Raw genomic sequence first — 6,000 nt, forward strand, 5'->3', positions numbered from 1 at the left:
AACTTTTTATTATAAAAATTTTCAAACACAAAAATAGTACAGTGAACTTCCATGTACCCATCATCCAGCTCCAACAACCACCAAGTTGTGCCATTATTTTGTCTCTCTCTTTGCACACACACTTTTCTGGTGTGTGAGCCAGAGTATGTGAAAGCAAATCTCAGAAAACCCTAAATACCACTATGCGTCTCTAACAGGGGCTTTATATGTGGTTGTGTGTATACACACACACACACACACACACACACACACACACACACATATATATATAAAACCTTCGTAGAATTTTTCTACCAAACAAAATTTTAAAATAATGAATAATCAGTCTGTGTTCAGTTTTTGCCAATTGTTTCAAAATATTTCTTTATTGTTTGTTTGAATCAAGATCCAAGCAAGGGGTCAGCAAAAATGGTTCAGTAAGAACCACTGAGGGTTTTCTGCCTTCATGAAAGTGTTGAAAAACCTGGTACATTTTATCAGATTCAGCTTTCACAGAACTTTGGAAATTAACCAAAGGCTTATAGCAACCCAGAGAGATTTCAGTTGAGAAAAACAATTAGATCGCAGTAAGAACAGCAAGATTTGTGGTGTTTTAATTTACCCTAGTACAAGATTTAAAATCAACGATTTTAAATACATTCAAAGAGCTGAAAGAAATACAGGAAAGAGTAAAAATTATGTCTCAACAAACAGAGAATAACAAAGAAGAGGTAGAAATTATTAAAAAGAAATTCTAGAATTGTAAAGTACAATAACTGAGAAAAAAATTCACTAGCAAGGTTCAATAGGAGATTTGACCAGACAGAAAAAGAATCAGTAAACTTGAAAATAGATCTGTTGAAATTAACCTATCTGAGGAACAGAAAGAAACAAGAATGAAGAACAATGAACAAAACCTCAAAGACCTCCTTTCTCATTCCCCAGCCATCTTGGCAGCTGGTCTTGGTTCGGGGCCATCCCACACCTAAGGCAGGAAGATGGTGGCTGCAAAGAAGACGAAAAAGTCACTGGAGTCAACGCTAGGCTCCAACTTGTTATGAAAAGTGTAAAGTATGTGCTAGTATACAAGCAGACTCTGAGGATGATCAGAGAAGGCAAAATGAAATTGGTCATCCTCGCCAGCAACTGCCCAGCTTTGCAGAAATATGAAATATAGTACTATGCCATGGTAGCCAAAACTGGTGTCCATCACTACAGTGGCAATAATAGTGAATTGGGCACAGCATGCAGGAAATACTGCAGGGTATGCACACTGGCTACCATTGATGCAGGTGACTCTGGTATCATGAGAAGCATGCCAGAATAGACTGGTGAAAACTAAATCATGCAAATTTTTTCTTTAATAAAACTTGCCAGAGCTTGATATAAAAAATCCTCAAAGACTTTGGGAAACCATCAAGTGTACCAATATACACATTAAAGGAAGAGAAAAAGAACATTTGAAGAAATAATGGTTGGAAACTTCCCACATTTGATATATTAATCTAATATCTAAGAAGCGCAACAAACTCCAAATAGGGTAAACTCAGAGAGCTCCACCATACCCAGACACATAACCAAACTCTCAAAAACCAAAGACAAAGAATTTTGAAAGCAGCAACACAAAAGCAACTAAGCATATAAGGGATTCTCAATAAGATTAATAACTGACTTCTCATCAGAAACCATGGAAGCTAGAAGGCAATGGATTGGCATATTCAGGGTGCTAAAAGAAAAAGAATTCTGTATTTGGCCAAAAAATGAAGGTAATATGAAGACATTCCCACATAACAAAAATGGAAAGAGTTCATGTATAGCCAGCCTGCCCTACATAAAATGCTAAAGGAAGTCCTTCAGGCGGAAATGAAAGGACACTAGACAGTAACTTGAATCTATGTGAAGAAATAAAGAGCACCAGTAACAGTAACTACACAGATAAACTATAATATAAATGTATTTCTTGTTTCTTTTTTATTTATTTATTTATTTTTTTTTGAGACAGAGTCTCACTCTGTTGCCCAGACTAGAGTGCTGTGGCATCAGCCTAGCTCACAGCAACCTCAAACTCCTGGGCTCAAGCAATCCTTCTGCCTCAGCTTTCCGAGTAGCTGGGACTACAGGCATGCGCCACCATGCCCGGCTAATTTTTTCTATATATATAATTTTAGCTGTCCAGATAATTTCTTTCTATTTTTAGTAGAGACAAGGTCTCGCTCTTGCTCAGACTAGTCTCAAACTCCTGACCTCGAGCAATCCTGAGCCACCATGCCCGGCCTACTATGAACAATTATATCCCAATGAATTAGATAACCTCAATGAAGTAGATGAATTCCCAGAAACAAACTACCAAATCTTATTCAAGATGAAATAGGAAATATGAATAGACCTATAACAACAAGTAGAGAGATTATCCAGTAATCAAAAAAGTTACTACAAAGAAAAGCCCAGGAACAGAAATCTTCACTGGGGAATTCCACCCAATGTTTAAAATGAAGAATTAACCCAATCCTTTACAAACTATTCCAAAACAATAAAAAGGAGGGGAACACTTCCTAATTCATCATATGAGGCTAGTATTACCCTCCTACCAAAACCAGGAAAAGACATCACAAGAAAAGAAAATTACAAACACTTACCCCTATGAATATAGATGCCAAATCCTCAACAAAACACTAGCAAATGGAATCCAGCATCATATAAAAAAGATTATACAACATGGCCAAGTGAGATCTCAGGAATTCAAGACTGGTTCAACAAATGAAAATCAATGGTAATACATCATATATCAATAGAATAAATGTATGATCATTTCAATAGATGCAGAAAACTCATCTGACAAAATTCAACATGCTTTCATGATAAAAATGCTCAACTGGCCAGGCATGGTGGCTCACGCCTGTAATCCTTGCACTCTGGGAGGCCAAGGCAGGAGGATCACTTGAGCTCAGGAGTTCAAGACCAGCCTGAGCAAGAGCAAGACTTCAGACCTCGTCTCTACTAAAAAAAAAAGAAAGAAAATAGAAAAAATTAGCCAGACATCATGGCATGTGCCTGTAGTCCCAGCTACTTGGGAGGCTGAGGCAGGAGGATTGCTTGAGCCCAGGAGTTTGAGGTTGCTGTGAGCTATGAGCTATGATAACACTACTGGACTCTAGCCAGGGCAACAAAGTGAGACTCTGTCTCAAAAAAAAAAAAAAAAAAAAAAAAAGAGCCCCAAGCAGTTCTCAGAAATTATTCCCCACCACAGTCCCTGGAGAGGCTACATGGAGAAAGAATCCCGCAAATAAAGCCCTTCCAAGTGAAAGAGACGCTTTACCTCCTCAAGTTGGAACAAAGCCATCTGTACTGACTTGGGTGTGAAACATAATAAATCAAGATGATTTTCCTTATTAAAAAGACTGCCCAGTTTATAGAATGAGAATAATAAGATGGTGGTTTAGTTTGTGTGTGTGTGTGTGTGTGTGTGTGTGTGTATACACACACACACACACACACACACACACACACACTAATACCTTAATCCTGGCTCCACTTAACAGTTGTGCAATCTTGAGCAACCTACTTAATCTCTCTGTTCTTCCATTTCCTCCTCTATAAAAGTGAGGATAATAGTTCCTACCTCATAGGATTATTGCTCAGGAATTAAATGAACTAATTTACGTAAAGCACTTAGAATGGCACCTGAATAAGTAATTATTCAGGCCCAGGCTTTTCTACATGGTGGTTTTTACCACTAAGCCTGGAGCCCTTAGGCATCTAAAAAGCTGTGGGAAATCACAGGCTCTCCTCCCAGATAGGTCCTCACCTCTTATCCCCTACTCTAGCCCTTTAAGAGTAGTTTTAGGTTTCCTAAACAATCAAGCAGAAACTACAGAGTTCATGGCCGGGCGCGGTGGCTCACGCCTGTAATCCTAGCCCTCTGGGAGGCCGAGGCGGGTGGATCGCTCGAGGTCAGGAGTTCGAGACTAGCCTGAGCGAGACCCTGTCTCTACTGAAAATAGAAATAAATTCTGGCCGGGCGCGGTGGCTCACGCCTGTAATCCTAGCTCTGGGAGGCCGAGGCGGGTGGATCGCTCGAGGTCAGGAGTTCGAGACCAGCCTGAGCAAGAGTGAGACCCCGTCTCTACTAAAAATAGAAAGAAATTATCTGGCCAACTAAAAATATATATACAAAAAAATTAGCCGGGCATGGTGGCTCATGCCTGTAGTCCCAGCTACTCGGGAGGCTGAGGCAGTAGGATCGCTTAAGCCCAGGAGTCTGAGGTTGCTGTGAGCTAGGCTGATGCCACGGCACTCACTCTAGCCCGGGCAACAGAGTGAGACTCTGTCTCAAAAAAAAAAAAAAAAAAAGAAATAAATTCTGGACAACTAAAAATATATATAGAAAAAATTAGCCGGGCATGGTGGCTCATGCCTGTGGTCCCAGCTGCTCGGGAGGCTGAGGCAGTAGGATCGCTTAAGCCCAGGAGTCTGAGGTTGCTGTGAGCTAGGCTGATGCCACGGCACTCTAGCTGGGCAACAGAGCGAGACTCTGTCTCAAAAAAAAAAAAAAAAAAACTACAGAGTTCCTATATACCTTCTCTTCTCCACTGTTTCCTCTATTATAAACATCTTGCATTAGTGTGGTAAATTTGTTATAATTGATGACAATATTGATATGATATTACTAACTAAAGGCTATAGTTCACATTACGGTTCACTCTTTGTGTTTTGTATCCTACGCTGTGGTCCCCAATCCCCTGGCCATGGACTGGTACTGGTCCGTGGCCTGTGAAGGACTGCGCCACAGAGCTCTGCCGCCCACCCACCATCCTCCCTGTCATTGGGAAAATTGTCTTCCAAGAAACTTAGGGAGGGGGGGGCCACAGAGCAGGAGATGTGGGGGAGAGTGAGCGAAACTTCATCTGTATTTACAGCTGCTCCCCATCACTGGCATCACTGCCTGAGCTTGGCTCCCTCCCCCTCCATGGAAAAACTTGGAAAAATTGTCTTCCATGAAACCAGTCCCTGGTGCCAAAAAGGTTGCGGATCAGTTTTCACCAATGTGTAATGGTGTGTATCCACTGTTACAGTATCATACAGAATAGTTTCACTGTCCTAAAAATAATCCTCTGTCCCTTTTTCCCCTCCTCTTACTGGAAACCACTCATCTTTTCACTGTCTCCATAGTTTTGCCTTTTCCAGAATGTCAGAGTTTGAATCGTACAGTAGGTAGCATTTTCACATTGGCCTCTTTCACTTAGCAATATGCATTTAAGATTTCTCCATATTTTTTCATGGCTTGAAAGTGCACTACTTTTTAAGTTGAATAATATTCCATTGTATAGATGTACCACTATTTATTCACTCAACTATTCAAGGACATCTTTGTTGCTTGCAGGTTTTGGCAATTATGAGTAAAGCTGCTGTAAACATTTGAGTGCAGATTTTTTTTTTATGGACGTAGATTTTCAACTCATTTGGATACACAGCAAGGAGCACAATTGCTAGAACATATGGTAATAGTATATTTAGTTTAGTAAGAAAGTGCCAAATTGTTTTCTAAAGTGGCTATACCATTTTGTACTCCAAATCAGCCATGAATGAGAGTTCCTGTTGCTCCACATCCTCACCAGAATTTGGTGTTGTCACTGTTGTGTATTTTTGCCATTCCAATAGGTGTATAATGGTATCTCATTGTTTTAATTTGCAATTCTCTAATGACATACGATGTTAAGCATCTTTTAATATGCTTCTTTGCCACCTGTTTATCTTCTTTAGTGATGTGTCTGTTCAGGTCTGTTATCCATTTTTTAATTAGGTTGTTTTCTTGTTGAGTTGTAAGAGTTCTTTCTATATTTTGGGTATGAAACGTGGCAGGATGTACCACCCTAAAATATACCATAAGGATTACTTAGAGCTAAAGGCAACCTGAAAAACAGCAGATGCAAGGAGGGCATTCTAATTTTCCCCCTTTCTCCCTGAAAATAGAGGATAAAAGTCACCATATAAAAGATGCCCTCCCTGTACTAGGAGAAAAGA

The 6,000-nt window shown here is 40.0% G+C and overlaps 1 pseudogene; it reads left to right on the forward strand.

Annotated features, from left to right (window-relative positions):
• The first annotated feature begins 977 nt into the window (after nt 1-977).
• LOC123640501 lies at nt 978-1,321 on the forward strand (annotated as a pseudogene).
• Nucleotides 1,322-6,000: the final 4,679 nt, after the last annotated feature.

The sequence above is a fragment of the Lemur catta genome, chromosome 6 (assembly GCF_020740605.2).
Source record: "Lemur catta isolate mLemCat1 chromosome 6, mLemCat1.pri, whole genome shotgun sequence".
In the NCBI taxonomy this organism is placed as follows: Eukaryota; Metazoa; Chordata; class Mammalia; order Primates; family Lemuridae; genus Lemur; species Lemur catta.